We start from the raw sequence: 19,395 nt of genomic DNA, 5'->3' as shown, positions 1-19,395 counted from the left end.
TCATACCATTTATAAGAAATTTTAGGACAGAAAAATCTCTTTACAGAAAGAAGAATAATGGATGTCTAGAGCTAGAGGCGTGAGGGGTGATGGGGAAAATTTGCTCATGGTATAAGATTTCTTCGGGGGGGATGAATATGTTCTAAAATTAGGTTGTATGGATAGGTACACAACTTTGTCAATAAAGTGCAAAAAAGATGAACTGACACTTTGGTAAATTTTACAGCGTGTAAGTTGTATTTCAAAAATACTTAATACTGTTTTTTTACAAATTAATACATGTACATGATAAAAACAAAAGTTCAAAATGAATGACAAAAATATAATGAAAAGAAACTTCCCTTCTGTTCTAGATCTGATTTCTTGTCTTGTAGAATTGTGTCTACATTTTTACAAGCATAAATACCCAATAAAGACATTGTTTCATACTTTGCTTTTTAATTTTACACACACACAGAAATGCTGAAGTTTATTTAAACAGCCTATGAATAGATAGAGTGGATGCAACATATATTGAATACCAAAGTATACTTTGCAAACTTGTATTCTTATACCTCTGGAGGTAAATTCTGAAAACTGAATTCACTGTATCAAGAACAAGTGTATTTTTCATTTTTATGCACTCCTATCAACAGCATATCAAAGTAGCCATATCCTTATATAAGCTATTTCCTTATATCCACAAAAATTATGTTTTATCTGTTTCATCCTTGCCAATGTGATGGATGAAAGAAATGGTACCTCATATTATAGCTGAATTTTAATTTTTTTGGCTGTACTTGCAGCATATGGAAGTTCCCAGGCCAGGGATAGAACCTGAACCACAGCAGTGACAATGAGCCTCAGCAGTGACAACACCAGATCCTTGACTGCTGGGCCACCAAGGAACTCCAGCTGCACTCTTCTTATGAGTAAAATTGAGTCTCGCAGGTTTATAAATCTTTGTGTTTTGACCATTTGGTTTAAACAGTTTTTTCATATCCTTTGACTATTTTTGGATTGTGGATCTTTTGGAAACCATTTTTATTTTTTGAAACTGAATATACTTATGTGAAAACATAGAATCAATAGAATCAATTTCACAATTACCTATTTGCACCAAGAATATGGGTGGTTAAATCAAAAGTAATCGTGTAATGGAAATCTCATAACGTACTAACCCAAAAGAACGTTTTAAGCCAAGAGTGTACAGAAAGTATAACAAATAATGTGAAAGTAAAGTTCATTCAGCTGAAAAATACTGTTTTCTCTGGAATGACTTCTCAGGAAGTGATAGATTTACAATACATGGCTTCCTGTTACAGAGCTTACAAAACTTTCAGGAAAAACTTTACTATGGCTGTCATCACTATGTCATGAAGAATTATATGAAAACTATCCCCCTCAAGGCTCCAACAAAGAAACAATATCACAATATATGAATACTTTAAAAACCTAAAAATAGCCAGAAATAGAAAAAATGTGAATAGGGCCTGGTAAAGAAAGCTGTTTTTACCATTTAAGCCTAAGATGGTTAAAACACATATCCTGAAGTCATTTTAAAGTCTACTAGAGACCTCAGCAGATGGTGCATTTAATTACTTCCTACCCCAGACATCTTCTGCTTTTCTTTACCATACGCAGTTAGATGTTCTTTGGCCCCGATCAGCACCTTGAATGTGTCCAAAACAACGATGTTCTTTGCTGCCTGGTCTTCATTACTCATCAGGCCTGTGTCCCCCCATGTTTATCACACCCCTTTCCTTTCCTTATGCAAATAAATACTGAATCCTGTCCGTTTTGTGGAAAAGAAGTGACACATTTCTCCTTGCCCCAGCGTACTTCATTCGTATTTTAGCTATGTCTCCGCCCATCTGTTCACAGAAATTGATCTGGAAATTATGCGTTCCTAACACGTTGTGCCTGAGCAAGTCAAAAGGGGAGAGACAGAGCGGTAGGCTCCAGACTATCAGGAGCCCCGTGTGATCTTCAAGAGAAGCAGAATAAACAAAAAACCACAAGTTCTCACATTTAGTTAGGTACTTATTTCAGTTGCCCTTATGAGGTCAGTCTGGTATAGAAAGACAGGCATATTAACAATTCGGCCCAATACAATACGCTAGGACAGAATATTTACCTTTCACCGTCCAAGAGGGACTCATTAAACCATCTCATTATGTAATTATTCTAGTTAAATATATTTAGGCAAAGTTTTTTGCTGTCTGTGTACCTTTATGTCTCCGTCTGAAGTTACCTAGAATGCAAGTTCCTAAGGACAATCTCTACTTGGCCTAATTCCATACACGGATAGATTTTTGGTATATTATATAAGGCTTTTGATAATAATGTTAGTTTCCAATTATAGCAGCCATCTTTTAAAAAAATAAATAGTACTCCCATTCACACAGTTTGTAAGGCTGAACTTTAGACTCCACCAAGCATTTTCAACTTTTCTGAAAATACAGACCACTGCATGGCCCCTTGTGGAAACCATTCTTACTGGATGAAAAGTGTTATCACGATTTGCAATTACATATTTTGCTTTGAACACACAGGATCATTATCATAATAATAATTTTCTTTGGATACTGCATAGTTTTAAGCAATGCAATTCTCAAGTTAAATAGCTATGTATTGCTTTATAATTTTAAAAAATTCTTAAATAATTCAAATCTCATATAACTTAGGTCCACAAATTCTAGACTCTAAATTAGAATGAAGTCTTGGGACTCCAGATTAAGATTATAAACTTAATCACATCACTTCCATTCTCTAAGCTTTACTATTTTTTTTTTTCATTTCTAAGAGAAGTTAGATTAATCTCCAGGATCATTAGAACTACAAAATCCTATGATTCCATGAGTCATTTTTTTTTCAATGTACAACAAAATTATTTCAAAGCAAACTGTCACTAATATATGAGGCAAATCTCAGAATATATGTATATACTAAGCAAATGAGAGCATTTGCTCTGACTGAATTATGTGTAGGAAATTACATTAAATATGCCAAAAACTTGGGCCGAGTCTCTGCCTTGCACTGCTCACTATTCTTGATTTATACCTTCAAGGTCAGCAAACAAAGTCTGGCAACATATTAACCCTGAAATTTTCCAGTTGTAGAAACAGCCATGTTATATGGTGGCTGGGAAATACAGCCTATATGATGTTCTGTCCTTTTATGGTAAGGAGGTAAGCTGTATTTTGTCTTCCATAAAAATGAAATCATTTACAGTATATAACTAGAAAATTTCAGTATGTAGTAACTAATACAACCTGGAAGTTACTTTCTTTATTACAACAAAATTCTAATTCTGCTGGCAAATTAAAAAAAAAAAAAGCTTTAAATTAAAGCTCACTATTTAAAGGATTACAGAGAAGGATTTACATATGAAAAAATTCATTCTTTATTAAAAATTTAAAAGAAAATTTAATGGTCAAGCCAAAACCAAAAGATGTGAATTCATTTACTAAACACTCATTAAAAGTACATTCTCTGAACTGAGACTATAAAAACCAATTAGACATTATCATAAAACACCTACAGCACTTTAATTCATATCTCTATTATTATCATGTAAAGGAAGTGCAGATTATTGGAAGGTTGGTCAATAACTTATATTTAAAAGTTATCAACTTATTCAGCTGCTTCTTTTTTTTTTTTTTTTTTTTTTTCAGCTGCTTCTTTTCTTTCCCATACCCATTTCTCTATTTTATGGTCAATTAGATGGTCATTAAAAGTCATTATAAACCCATATACACATATCCATTCTCTTTCAGATTCTTTTCCTCCATAGATTATCACAGAATACTGGGTAGAGTTCTCTGTGCTATATAGAAGGTTCTCCATAATTTTTTTTTTTTGTCTTTTTGTCTTTTTTAGGGCCACTCTCACGGCATATGTAGGTTCCCAGGCTAGGGGTCGAATCAGCGCTATAGCCACCAGCCTACACCAGAGCCATAGCAACGTGGGATCCGAACTGCATCTGCGACCTACACCACAGTTCATGGCAACGCCGGGTCCTTAACCCACTGAGCAAGGCCAGGTATCGAACCCACAACCTCATGGTTCCTAGTTGGATTCATTACCCACTGTGCCACGACGGGAACTCCTATAATTCTTAATTAAATTGAATTCGTAATTTAAAACTATCCCAACCAGAAAACTTGAATCCAGATGGCTTTGTTGATAAGTTCTACCAAACATTAAAGAAGAAAATAATATCGATCTTACACAAAGTTTTCCAGAGGATATAAAAAGAATAAAGAAGACTATTTATTTCAAAAAAAAAAAAAAAAGTCATTAAAAACACACTTCAAAATAAACAGGAAAGGGGAGGTTCCCTGGTGGCTCAGCAGTAACTAAAGTAGCACAGGTTTTTCTCTGGCTTGGGAACCTCTACATGCCACAGGCATGGCCCCCCACCAAAAAACAAAACAAAACAAAACAAACAAATAAAACCCCCACAGCAAACCTAACTAAGCAAACAAACAAAAAAACCCCAAACAGGCAAGGAAGTAAATATGAAAAGGAAGAGTAAGGGGCCAAACGAAACTATGGGAGAGTTTAAAGATGGAAAGTTTTTAAGGGTAAATAAAAATAAATAAATAAATAAAAAAAAAGGACCAGGAGTTCCCGTCGTGGCGCAGTGGTTAATGAATCCGACGAGGAACCATGAGGTTGCGGGTTCGGTCCCTGCCCTTGCTCAGTGGGTGAACGATCCGGCGTTGCCGTGAGCTGTGGTGTAGGCTGCAGATGCGGCTCGGATCCCGCGTTGCTGTGGCTCTGGCGTAGGCCGGTGGCTACAGCTCTGATTCGACCCCTAGCCTGGGAACCTCCATATGCCGCGGGAGCGGCCCAAGAAATGGCAAAAGGACAAAAAAAAAAAAAAAAAAAAAAAAAAAGGACCAGAGAACATGGAGAAAGAAGAAATAGAGGAATAAACTAGATCATAAACTACTATCAACTAACAGTGCCAGGCACTGTATAAGATATTTTTAAAATACTACCTCTAATCCTAACAAAAGCTCTTCAAAGTAGGTTTTTATCACTCCCATTTAAAAGATGAGGCAACTGGACTCAAGAAGATAAGTTACTCAGGGAAAACCACATAACATTTAAGTGGCTGAACTAAGACTCAGAGATATGACTATCCTATTTCAAGTTCAAGCCTTTCAATTATACCGCTTTGCCTCTAGAAAATTTTTATTAATGTTGATTGAGTGGTTACTGCACTTCCAAGGTAAGAATAATCTCCACAATGCTGCTTCTATTTTAACCAGTGTCTGTCATTTTTTTAAAAAGGCAGTGGAGGGGTGATCTTTCAGAGTTCAGTACAACAATAATTAAAATAATAGTGTAATGATAACATCAATCGCTGATGTTACTGAATGCTCACTCTACATTACATGCTGTATTAAGTGCTCAAAAGAGCCTTGTAACGTAGGGCTTATTACCCCCGCTTCAGAAAAGTTTAGAGACACAGACAGTAATGGGATTGAGCAGGTTTGGCAATCAGGTGTAACTCCAAAGCCCTTGAGCTGCCATGAATTCCTCTCAAGATTTCTTTCAAAACTCCCATTAAATAATTACAGCTTTTACATATTTCCTTTAACTTAATTATGAAACATCTCTTACTTTCAATCACAGCAGATTAAAATAGGTTAAGATACAGTCTCTGTGTTAAAGAGCTCTCACTATTTACAAAATGAATCAGATTCAAGGTGACAAAAAAATTCCATAATGCTCAAAACTTCTATAAAATTTTCTAGTAAAGAAAAACAGATCTAAGTAACTATTTTTTAAATTTCCAAAATGTTATATAAATATTATAATCAAAAACTAAAAACCTTGCATGTTTACACACTGAGAAGAGAAAGATTTGCATGAGCCAGTTTTCCAATATGTTTACATATCCTGATGCTGCCAAACATCTTCCCTTTTCAATTCAGAAAACCAAACCAAACCAAACGCATGTGTCATTCAGCAGAGAAGCAAGAAAGGTTTTGCATGGATTCAGAGGAAAGCTAAAGCTGAAAAAATATTGTGTTTTCAGCAGGGCCAAGTAGATGGGTTGTCTAAGTAAAACCTCATTATTAGAAGTAGACAATTTGTAGTCAGTTAGTTATTTTCATCCAAAGGGTGGTATTCCCATTAACTTCAAATAAGAACCAGGCTTAGGGTGACATTATGTTTTTCCCTCAGAGACATTACAGAAATAAATAAATAAGAGCTTTCAGATTACTTTAGAGAGGTCGCATCAGGGCCACATACAAATACCACACGGCAGTATGGCAATTCACATTTTTGTCATTTGATGAAGGCAAGAAAGACCATTAGAGTGAGGGTTATTGTACTGCTAACTAAGGTGGCCAGGAAGACAGCACTCACTCCCGGCTTCACCAAACACACACTGCGCCGTGGGCAAAAGGCCAACAGCTGCCCTCCAGCTGAATTCCACATGGTTGAGGTGTCCACTGAGAACCAACTCAATCCCAACACATAATCCACAACAAACAGCCATCAGCAATCAATAGAAGGATATATCTAATCTCTTTACTGTGGTTTTAAACATAGCATATGGGTACTTGACTCAAGTATGGATAGAAGAGAATGTCACTAAGTTATCCCAAATGGTGTATGTATCCTGTGCCCACACTCAAGCCATCTGCCAGTTCTTTTGGGCATATGCTCATTCTGGAATTCATTTGAGAAAATCCTTCCTTGATTAGGCATGGCTTTGCTCCTATCTGCCGTGGTTCTCACCATTTACATCCAGCTGCAGCTTCCTCTCTGCATGCTTCATTCCCACTGACTACTTCAGGCAGGAAAGATAGGGAATTAATTTTTTTCCTAACAAACATTTAAAAAATCTTAAAGCACAATAAAAATTGGCATGACCAAAAAAAAAAAAAAGGAGGGGAGGGATTCATGGATTCCCAACCAAATGAATGTGTAAGACTTTTCAAACATTTCCTCCAAACTTATTCCACACACGAGATTTTTCTTTTTGAGCTTCCCCTGCTTATTACATCAACGAAACACAATAGATAAGGGCTCTCAGCTACGCAGTATAACCTTAAGAAAACATCTGTGCTTTTCTTCCTTCCTAGTCAGCAAGACAAGTTCAGTATTCAGTTTATCATGAACAATCATGATACAGAAATATATAGTTTTTCAAAATACCTATAAAAGTATTTTAATAGTTTATAGATAAGAAAGTGATATAAGAATTAAAAAACACTACTGATTTTTTCAAAATAGAAAGTCAACTTTTCAGTATCTAATGGGTCTAGGGCAATGAGAAGAAACTATTATTTATCAAATCTTGTTCCAACAGGAAAAATGAATTAAGAATAAACAGAAATAGGAGTTCCTGTCGTGGCGCAGCAGAAACGAATCCGACTAGGAACCATGAGGTTGAGGATTCGATCCCTGGCCTTGCTCAGTGGGTTAAGGATCCGGCGTTGCCGTGAGCTGTGGAGTAGGTCGCAGACGCCGCTCGGATCCCACGTTGCTGTGGCTGTGCCATAGGCTGGCAGCAACAGCTCCAATTAGACCCCTAGCCTGGGAACCTCTATATGCCATGGGTGTAGCCCTAAAAGGACAAAAGACAAAGACAAAAAAAAAAAGGAATAAACAGAAATAAAAATCTAGCGCCAAGTGTAAAATCGAGTTTATATCCAGTATTAGCTATTAGTTATGGATTCCAAAATGATTAAAGAGAAGAGATTCATAGACCAGAGGTTGCTTCTGTCATGGAAAACTCCCTTTTGCTTTGTAGTCTAGTTGCATGTGGTCAAGACTATAGCCAGTTTTAAGGATGCATCTGGACCATATGACCTAAAGGGCACAAAGGCAGTCTATGTCTATCTAAAAGTCAAAATCACAATTTTAGGCATCAATAACTAGGATTGTTTGTACAAACTCTTCATCCATTAAAAGCACGTTACTCTCACATTGCTAATGTTAATACTTTGTTTGGATGGATGGATGGATGGATGGATGGAGAGATAGGTTGGTTTATATCCACAACTCCTCTTTGGAATCCTCTTACCAAAGGACAGTATTCCATGAACTTTCTAAATAAACTCAAAATAATGTACCTGCAAATCTAACTACAGTTTGTACTCGGAGAAACTTCCACCGTGTTCTTTTCTCTCCATCTTACTTGCTTTTTCGTAATGCCTGCATCTGAAAGAATTAGGAGGTTTCAGAATGAAGAAGGCGATCCTCATATAGTATTTTATCCCTCAGTCATGTTCATAACCTGATAATCATCTACTCCTATAGAAATTGTCAGGAAAGGAAAAAAACAAAACTTGTTTTTCCTTCCCAATTTTTTTTTTCCTCCAGAAGATGTCATTACAAGGCATGGAAAGAAATGAACAAAGGTTTTCTTGAACTTTCTCACAATAGCATTCTTCATGTTCCCACAGTCCGTTTTAGTAGTAATTAGCACAGCTGCAGAGTTTTAGTTTACTTCCCCAGTATTATTTTATGAATATAGCCATATACATTAATTTTTATTTAAAAATACCAATAACACAAACATATATTAACTCTAGGTTACAGTCCAAAGCAGTACCTTGAAAATGCAGGTTATTGGGCATTCAGACATATGGGACATAAGATTTCATGGTTAAGAACAAAAGAAACATTTGTTTTATTGATTCATTTAAATAACAATCTTAAGTTTTTCTATCATCTGACGCTCAGATTTTTTTCCAGGGGCTATTTTCAAAGGTATCTTACAGTTTAAAAAGTTTGAGACTTTTCCAAATAAAATTCTAACTATCACAGAATATACAAAAACCTCCCTGGGATATTCCTAAAACACCACATCTAAATACCGCCATCATCTCCCCTCACAAAGTCAGAAGAGATGAACAAGCACTTGAGCAGCAGAGTAGAACAACTCAATATTGTCATGCTGGGAAGGTGATTAGGAGGAAAATAGTGTAATATCCTCAAAATTAAGTCCTCATAACACCCAAAGCACTTTGTAACTGATATGACTTGGCCTTTTCAGTCTTCAAAATTTAATTAGTAACAATAAACCAGACTAATTGGGGGTGGAAGCTGCAAAATTCTGCAGAGTATTTCTCAACGCAGTTTTCTTGGTGTGTTAAATGCAGGGCATGGCAAAAATGAGGCCTGTGTGTACGTCAGCCAAATTTTTCACATGGAATTCTGTCTCTAACAACAAACAGACTGATTAATATTTTAATAGGAAAGCCCCCTAAGGAAAGCAGGTGGTTCCTGGCGCACACGGTCTCAGAGTCTGGGTTATCCTAAGCATACATTCCTTCATCTTAATCAAGCGAGGAGCCAAAGTACAGACTGTCCTTTATGGAAGCATGATTTCATTTTTATAAAGGAAAGAGGGTGAAATGACTAGTTTTTAATGAAAACTAAACATTAAAATATTGGTAATTACCCTGCTTCAAAATTTTCATTAGAACTAGACTTTTACATACAGTGAGACTTATTGGAGCAAAAAATAAATTTTGCAATTAAATATACTCAGTACTTTGTAGTGACTAGAGTATGAATAACTAGAAGAAAACTTTTCTCCTTTATCCATAATAATAGGGTGACCTGTGAATTTTATTTTGGATTGTTATGCCATCAAATTAGAAATCAGAAAAGTTTATTTACATCAACTCAATTTCAGCACAAAACTATTATTTCATACATTGCAAAATCTGACTATTTCATATCTGCATACATATGTAGATAAAACTGATGGTCAGTCTTCAAAAGTGATCTCTCCTCAAGTAATGGCATATCATTGTTAATTATTAATAATTTCCAGTACTCAAATTGCTGCCATTGATATTTTAATCTACCCAAGTTGCTAGCTCTAGTTAGCTTCGTATTGATGCATATAAATATTTCTAACATCTTGTTTTGAAATTTTATTTAAACATTTTGAATCTCATTGCTTGCTTTTAATAAAGTATTCACATATTATTGGTGTGAATGACAATTTGCAAATTTTATAGCCCTGTGAATAGAAAACTGGTCATTCCAGGACAATTACCATGAATCACTGGGGGAAGGAAAAAAAAAGATTTCAGCATTATCACCAATTAAGGAAAGAGCAATAATTAATATCCATAGGTGTATTCATTTTACAGATTATCTAGCTAATAGAGAGCAGATGTTGAAGAAAAAGGGCCTGATGCAGCTAAATCTGCTAAGATCAAGGCCTAGAAGGCGGGTACAGAAGCAGACCTTGCAGAACATGAGAGCTATGGAATTGACAATGTGATGGGCATGGCAAAAAGCTGCTGAAAGTGACTGTATCCTACTTCACACATTTGCCTACAGTCAGTATTAGCTGCCCTAATCACTTCTGGCCCAGACAAGTCTCACTGCCACTTCAGTCGCTTACTCAGCCAAACCCGAGTTTCTCACCCTTGGCACTGGTGACATTTGAGGATGGCTAACTCTTTGTTGTTAAGGATGGGGAGGATGGAGGCTGTCCTATGCACTCCAGATGTTTAGCAGCATCTCTGGTCTTTACCCACTAGATGACAACAGCAACCTCCACCACCATGGAGGACAATCAAAAATGTCTCCAAACTTGCCAAATATCTCTTGGAGGGTGTAAAAAATTAACCTCACCTGGAACCACTGATCTAGACGAAACCTAGAGATGCTTTATCTGGATCACTCAGACAATCCTAATCACTTATAAACCCTGAGAACTATCTAATCTAATCCTTTCTCTGCAACAAGAATCCCTTCCTGTAATGACAATAAAAGATCACTGTACAGCTTTTGCTTAAGAATCTCCAAGAATGAGAAACACTTAACTTTACCATCTAACCAAACATATTTTTTGGACAGCTCTACTTGAAAAATCCTCCTCACTAATGCAAAGACATCAGCCTTTCTCTAAATTATACCTGTAATTCTTAGGTTCATAGAAAATAAATCTTTCTTCTACAAAACCAGTCCTTCAAATATAAGACGATAACCTCTATACCTGGATTGCTTTGTAGGTCAGAACTACAATGGACACAAAACAAGTTAAAGCAATATTTTAGGTACTAAATGGTCACCCAAGCTGTCCGACGGAAGAAAAGGGAAACTGCACTATCTCCCAGCTCCAGAAAGGTCCAGCCTTGGGTCATATATGTATTTATAGCAACATTTATAAACATTTTTATTTTTTCATTTAAACCTTCATATCCTCAAAAAATACACCTATAACATGTAATAATTTTTACTTTTCTAATTATTCCCTATTCATTTAAATAGGCAGTTTCTGATAAAGATTGTTTTTAATTTTTAAAAAAAATCTGCTTCCCTCATTGGTGTACTGATATGCCTCCTTCAATACACCAAAAACTTTGAATTTTGCTCTTTTACTATATTCAGTGCTTTCTTAGATGTAAGTTAGAACTTAATTTATAGAATTTTGGGTTTTGTGTATAATTGATGCTTTCAATTTGGGGTTGCCAAGTCTAGAATATGTTTTTAAAGTATCTGACAAAATCAAAGCATACAAATTCCCCATTTAAAAAATATATTCTAGAAATGGCTTAAGGCAAAAATACTTTTATAAAGCCTTAAACCATTTGTGTTTTAACTGCATAATTAACCTCACATATCCCAAACTCAGCTAGCCAACAAATCTAATTACCTAAAATGGAGGTTTTGTTTTTTAAGCCAAGAAACTCTTTGTTCAAACAACATCAAACCTGCAAAAACTACACGTAAAATAAATGAACGCAGGTACCACTTTGTCTCCCATACCCATGCTAGTTACTCAGAAGCTCTGCAAAACGCTGGGAATATGTGGAGAACATGTTAGAAAACAGTATCTTGGCACACAGTAGAGAGGAAAAAAAGCTCAGAGACTGGAAAGAGATGCCACAACTACAACGCACTTAATCTGTAGAACATTTCAGGTCCTCTCTCAATGTAAGTCTGTCTCTTGGTTTACATATCACTGCAGCAACGTAAAATTAAGCAGTTTTTCAAAAACACAGTAGCAAATTCAGCATAGGAGGAAAAGGGAAGAAAGGGAACGCTAGTGGGGGGCATAAAAAATATTAGTGAAGTAATAACTGAAAGTAACTAAAAAAATTGGCAAGAACCAGATATTGTTTACAAAGTTGGCTTCAATGATTGCTCCCACCCCTGTATGCAAACCCCCATGCAAGGGATTTTGTTGCTTTGCTTGTTAGGGTTAGAGATGGAGACTAGTCCTCCTCCCTTCCTGGGGAAGTCCTATGATTTGCTTTCACCAACACTATGTGGCAAAAGTGACAGTGTATGACTCCCAAGTCTAGTCTCCACTCTCACCTCTTGGAACACTGAGCCCATTACATAAAGAAGCCCAAGCTAGTCAACTTGAAGATGAGAGATCAGGAAGAGAGAGCAGCAAATGACTACTTCAACGTCATCTAAGACCATGAAGTGCCAAACAAGGCACCAGGAGACTGTAGTTGTGTAACTGATCCCAGGAGACGTCAGCAGGAGAACTGCCAGGCTAATAAGCCCAGACTAAACTACAGGTGCCCAGAATCATAAGCAAATAAAACTCCACTATGTTTTGGAGTGGTTCATTATACAACAATTGATAATAAGTAACGAAATAAAAAATTAACAGTCATCTGGAGATGACTGAGTGTAGACTCAAGAGCCCTACACAGATTGATAGGTCCTAAATGTATACCCACGGTATTATAAAATAGTTCATATTAATCATGAATTACTTAAGTGGTGTTTAATACATTCTAATTAAGAAAGAGATATGTGACATCTTTTAGAAATAATTTAATCTAAAATCATTTAAAATATGTGAATGAATCCAAAACTTAGAGAAGACTTGGGGTTTTGCATTACTTAATAGCAATGGATTCTACTGGCATTAGATATAGAGTAGAAATTATAATAGGTAATAGAATAAAACATTTTAGCACCTACATTTCTATATATTGCAACAATGTTGAATAGAAAGTCAATTATGGCTATATAAAACCTAGAACATACTTTTTAATGACCTAATAAAGATGCATATTTTGGCTGCTAACACATTTTTATCCAATACTTTATTCAAAACATTGGCTGAAAAATGTCTTATAACTAAACAGTTGTTAAAACAGAAGAAATTCAGCAGAAGTGAACCATAGCTTCAGTCTTTCCTTCCCACAACATTCCATAGTGATGTAATTTAGGGGGGAATGTTTAAATACTTAAAATAAAACTATTTAATTAAGCAAACACCATAATTACTAGCATATATATTTTTTGCCTCATAACCTGGTGCTGGAACCAAAAGAAAATACGAAAAGTCTGATCTTCATAGGTAGTATGTTTTCCTTAAGGAAAACTCTCCTTCACTCGATAGTCTATAGCATAGCCTACAAGGAAGTAACTTCCCAATACAGTTCTTCAGTGAATAAGACTTAGCAGACCTATTATGAATCCTACTTTAAGTACACAGAAGTCTGAAAAAAGTCTGGTTTTCACTGGCAAGGTACCTGGAGAAGATGACCTGGTGGCCCCACAAGTCCCCAGCAGGACTGTATGACACTGAGGATTCAACAGAGTCTATGACAGAGCTTCTCCACCTTTTAGGGTTCTCAGAGATCTTGGAATTAGGACTCAGAGGAACACACAGGCCAGCAATGGTTACAACTACTGCTACAATAGAAAGCAATGTCTCACAGTTCCCATAAAAGGATTCATTCTTAGTCTCACTGCAGGTACTTAAAACTCTACTTTCCTGCATCCCATCACTATGGAATGTTATAGGAAGGAAAGACTTAAGTCACAGTTCACTTACACAGAATTTGTGCTGCAACTGAACAGCTATAAGATCTTTTTTTGCTACCATTTAGAAAAGGACAATAGATGTGATATCAGCCAAAATATGCACAGTCATTAAAGACTGTATTCTACAAAAAATACAAAGAAAGTCCAAAGAGAACAGGAAGAAACATGTGGAGGTTAAGGCAGGTTTATGGCGCTGATTGTGGTGATGGTTTCACAGATGTACATTTATCCCCAAATTCATCAAGTTTTTTGCCTTAAATATGCACAGCTTTTAAATGTCAATCACACCTCAATAAAGTGTTTTTTAAATAAAGCGTATTCTATGTTTTATATGGCCACAGCAGACCTATTCAACTGATTAAATATTCATTCTACTCACTCCTTCTACAAAAACTTACTGTACTACCATGCCGGGGTCTAGGACAGGACAACAGACACAGTACCTTCAAGTGTGGAAGCTTGAAATGTGCTCTTTTGTAGTCCCTGAGCATAACCAGATATGCCTGTGTACAGTCATTTACTCTCAAGGACAAGTTCTCAAATGGCCCAGAAATCTTTCCCTGCTGCTGGCTTCTCATTACCTTCAGAGGTATCCCGGGTTACATCACTTTGCAAGATTCATACAGCTCAATGTTCTGCCATATGCTGCCATCACAGAACTGTATAATTGTCATAAAAAAAAAAAAAGCCTGTATTTATTAAAAATTTGGGAGCACATCTCCTATGGGAGACTATTAGAGAAGCACCAGTTTGGCTCCTAGCAGGCAAAGACATCTGACCTCTTTGCGTGGAAAGAGACCTATGTCACAAATACTGACTGACATGAATGAAACTATCAGAGACAGCTCAAGCCAAAATGTGGTTTATAAAACTTAACTGCTCAAAGACTGTACATTCCCAGGCCCTTATCAATGAATACTAACTCTGAACATTAGCTCTGTAAGAAGCCAGGTTATAATCAGAAGGTTTACTGATGAACACAGGACCAAAGCAAGATAAATTAATTAAGGCTTGAATACATACAGGTGTTAAGCTAAAACCAGAAGATCCACTATTCCTACTCTGTTTCTATCAGTAGGTAGACACCTATCAGAGGCAAGACACATTCTTGGGCCATAGTATATTCTCTCTGCTGTCCTGGCCCTGCTAACCTTTCACCTACCACTCCTGGCTCTCCCTTTCTTGAATGACCAGCACCCTTTGTAATTTACAAAGTTCTCCTTTGGAATTGCTGATATACTCAATTATATTTCAGTCAAATGTGGTTCTTACCTAAGAACCTTTCTAAATCCTTCAAAGTGATTACATATCTTTGCTTTAGTTTCTTTTATGACTCTCACAATTGGGACAAAAGGTATTCAAAGTTCCCATCATTTACTGGCAAGAAAGAAATGCAGAAGAGTTCATTTGGGTAGTGTTAAAGTAATTTAAAACAGAAACCTTTAGACTGAGGTGGCTCTAATGCCTTGGTAGCCTACATAAGCAAATAAAACCTAAGCCAGGATAAAATTCCTATAAATGTCTCAAGGTTAAAAAAAAAAAAATCGAAACCTAAGAACAACCAGTCATAACAACCAACCACCTAGGTTTTTCCAAATAAGGCAATGGCTTAACCTACAGCCAATCAAATCATTTCTTTGCACTGCTTCATGTCTGCTCTGTAAAAACCTTTCCCCTGGCTTCTTTCCACAGAGCACTCCTAACCACCTTCAGTTTGGAGTTGCCCAATTAGAATCTGTTTGCTCAGATAAGTTCTTATAAAATGTAATGTGCCCCAGTTTATCTTTAAACAGTTCAAACCTGAAAAAGGTCTACAAATTTTATCCAAAAACCAATGGCTTTTATGCAGACAAACTCTGCTATCTGTTAATATTCACTACCAAGCCTACACGTGGAGAGAGAGGTAGAATATCTGATTTCATCCTCTTAATAATTATGAGTAGATTATTACTATGCCCAATTCATATTGATAAACATGCCCCAGATCTCACAGCTATGAAGTCAAAGAGCCCTTTCTTTACCAACTGATTATCCTGCTGTACTATCTCAAGAGAATTTCAATGCTTTATGTCTGGCGATCTTTACAAACAAGGGGCTTGCTAAAAAAACAAACAAGAGTTGCTAAAAAAATAGATCTCTTTAAGTGTTCCCTCACTTTCCAACCTCCACCTCCCAATCTTCTAACTGATCTTCAAAAGGAATAGACAAAGGGAAGGCAAGAGAGTGAATGGGTCAGAGGTACCAAACGTTATAATGCTTCCCACAGCCTCTTCAATGCTACAAAATCTCCTTACTTTCTACGTTCTTTCCCTAATTCTTCTCACTATACTTTTCATTCCAGATCTCACTAAGTCCATGACAAAAGGATGCCTAGGAATATGAGATAAAAGACACAGAACTTAGCAACAGCAATAACAGCTCTGCCCTTAAAACAGTCAATAAACTAGGCATATACAGTTACTTGACGGTAATAAACAATATGTTTACATGAAACACCAAAATCCAATTTCATTAAAAATTTCATGTTCCGAGAGGCAGCATTTCCCTCTGGAAAGTACTAATTGAGAAGAAATGAGATACTTTCTCTGAGCCTCAACTTTATATTTATAAAATGGGGCTAAGAATGCATATCTTTAGCACTATTTTGAGGACTTAATGATACAATAAATGTATGTAAAGCATTTAGGCACATTACTTGGCACAATGATGAGGTACAATAAAATGATGGTGGTTGTTGCTACCACATAGCTTGGAAAATTTATGCTCTCACTTAAGTACACAATGTTATGATGATAAACCATTAAGCCAGAAACATGTGGTCCCTGAATCCCAAAGACAGATCTAAAGGACACCTGAAAAGTCCACTAAAACTATTTCAGGTTACAGCAAAAATCACAGAAAATCAGAGAACAAGAGCATGAGGTATGAAGATCACAATAGAACTTCCAAGGACAATACAAAGCAGAATTATTAATTTCATCAACCCTAGCTTTCCCCTGGGTGCCACTTCCAGAGTCCATCCAAAGAGCCCAGTGACCCAAAGTAAACAGCACAGGGCTCCAAACTAAAATACATTTGAGCTGGAGTTCCTTTTGTGACTCAATCGTAATGAATCTGACTAGTATCCATGAGGATGTGGGTTCAAACCCTGGCCTCGCTCAGTGGGTCAAGGATCTGGCATTGCTGTGTGTTGTGGTGTAGGTCACAGACACAGCTCGGGTCTGACGTTGATGTGGCTGTGGCTGTGGCATTGGCTGGTGGTTACAGCTGCTATTCCACCACTAGCCTGGGAACTTCCATATGCTGCAGGTGTGGCCTTGAAAAGGAAAAAAATAAAATAAAATAAAAAAATAAAAGATATCTGAGCTACAAGTTCTCCCTCCCTTCTCTCATCCTTTTTTCCGTTACCTTAGCATTCTGTTCCATACTAATCATTAATAAATTTAGTTAGAAAAATCACTGCTAAGGGTGGTAGCTAGCTACTAGTTTGGTCGGCATTCTGTCGCCTCATGCCTTGCCTAGATAAGACTTGAGTCCTTTTGATTTTTTTCGGCATCACAGCAGGCTAGGGAGAGTTTTTATTACCTTCCTTACCTTTATGTGGGCTATTGTGACCAACACAGTTTCTACCCTGCACACTTAACACACTTAAAGATACACATGAAAATAAAGAATCCAGGCATGAGATAATTTTTAAGTTTAAACAGCAATCTACTGCAATTTCAATGTATACATAAGACTTCAGTAAAAGTGAAAATAAAATTTCCCCAATAATGGTTCCTACTATAATAGATTTATACTATGGGTATCCTGCTGAGATACCTTTAAATATTAAACTTGGATAAACTAAACTTTTTATTCTGGCCAACTATATGTACCTTAAACATTAAATGTAAATATTCCCAACAGATGTTTCTGATTAGCCTCTGAGCAGTGCAACTTTAGGTTATATTATGGATACTTTAACTGTGAGATTTGTTTTTACACTGTTTCATTTAATAAATCTTCGTCTCTGAACCATTACAGAAGTAACCTATACTAAGAGATGGGAAGAAAAGGGAATAACATTTGATATTCCTAACTGAGTTAAATGCAGCATCATTTGGCTTCCTATAATCCTTGAGTAATTTGGAATTAATTATAACAAATTTTCACAATTCTCAAATTTTATCCACTATATACAGACATGTATTACTAGCATTATGGAACACTGAATCACAGCATTTCATACATTACTACATATTATTCTCAGATGCAATTTCTGAAGTTTTGCCAACAATCTGGAACAGAGCATGGTCTTTTCAAACCAGATGCACATTATTTCCTCACTTATAAAATGCTACTACAAAGTTGTGTTTCAATAAATGTATTACAAAATGCATCACATTTTAAATGACTAGAACAGTAGTTCACAACCACCTGTACAAACATAAATGACCAGATAGACTTAGTGATGAAAGGAAAGAGAAGATTCATTATAATCAGTAGGAAAGTAAATCCCATGTCCAATCAACCCATCAAGCCTATCTACCAAAGGGGTTATCTCTTTGACCTTGGGGAGGACAGATAATCACCCAATTTCTCCTAACTGCCCAATCCCCCATCCTCTTAGCAGCAGCAGCATGCAGACAAACAGGGAGGGGCACAGCCTGTGATGTGGACTCCACACAAGGAAAAGGTTACAGAGCAAGAACACCATCTAACTGAATTTACCACGTTCAGCCAATTCTTACCTTAGGTTTGAAAAATAGGAGAGTGTCTTTATCATCTGTGTATCTCTAGGGCCTATGACACTAGCATCACAATGTTAAGTCATTAACCAATATATTTTAAAAATCTGGCTATAACATAGCTTGCTTGCTATATCAAACTTTGCAAGAATATCAAAAGTTTACATAACTGTGGTGTTTAATTGTGTCTCTCTACAGAAATGGCAATGCCTCCATCCTATTCCAGCCTCAGGTCCCTCTTAAGTATTAGTTTTGACACTAGAACATCTATGCTATCCACAATATATCCATGAACAATAACTACCCATCAATAATACCTGCAAATATTTTTTTAGCTAGCATCTTCGTATTTAATCCTCCCAATCCATAGTTAACTGACAGACATGTCTTCCCAATACACTACTTTCATCATACCACTCTTATCCAAATATCTACAGTAGGTAGATTGCCTACTGAAAATCCACGGCTACCACTCCATCAAACAATTTTATATTTATCCCTCCTCACCTCACACTACTCCTTAAAATAATCCTAGGTCTCAATCATGTTCCCATGGCTTCTTACACCTTCCTCCACACCTCTGTTTTTTTCCATCCATGTAACTTCTTATTTCTTCTTCTGAAGTTCACATCCACCACTTCATTTAGCAATAGATAAACAAAGATGATACAGACTCTGATGACATGATCTCTGATTTTGTCATAGACGAAACTAACACAAATGATTTTAATTCAAGAATAATTAGCAATTGGACTTCCCACTGTGGCACAATGGATGGGATCAGTGGCAGCTTGGGAGTGCTAGGATGCGGGTTTGATCTCCAGCGGGACACAGTAGGTTAAGGATCCAGCCGCAGCAGTGTCTTAGGTTGTAACTTTGGCTCGGATCT

General features: G+C 36.5%; 1 protein-coding gene and 1 long non-coding RNA gene across 15 annotated transcripts in view; one reads left to right on the top strand and one right to left on the bottom strand.

Annotated features, from left to right (window-relative positions):
- TMEM135 (transmembrane protein 135) overlaps positions 1–19,395 on the bottom strand; it is a 280,594-nt gene that overhangs the window by 83,449 nt on the left and 177,750 nt on the right. The window contains exon 5 of one of the 14 annotated variants that reach the window (XM_084975607.1): positions 8,085–8,172. The exons of the other annotated variants lie outside the window; for them this stretch is intronic. The gene's annotated coding sequence lies outside the window, so the exon portion shown is untranslated. The remainder of the gene's footprint in view (positions 1–8,084; positions 8,173–19,395) is intronic. 14 annotated transcript variants of the gene reach the window in all.
- On the top strand, positions 2,765–6,894 carry LOC146399778 (uncharacterized). Its single transcript, XR_014814862.1, has 2 exons — positions 2,765–4,610; positions 4,891–6,894. It is a non-coding gene; the product is annotated as an uncharacterized LOC146399778 (long non-coding RNA).

This window comes from Sus scrofa, chromosome 9 (assembly GCF_054392235.1).
Source record: "Sus scrofa isolate SSC_HxYL_T2T_F1_AM1 chromosome 9, Sscrofa_HxYL_maternal_Yorkshire_Landrace_v2.0, whole genome shotgun sequence".
Lineage (NCBI taxonomy): Eukaryota > Metazoa > Chordata > Mammalia > Artiodactyla > Suidae > Sus > Sus scrofa.
Note: the sequence above shows the minus strand (reverse complement) of the source record. Positions and strands in the feature narration are given on the sequence as shown.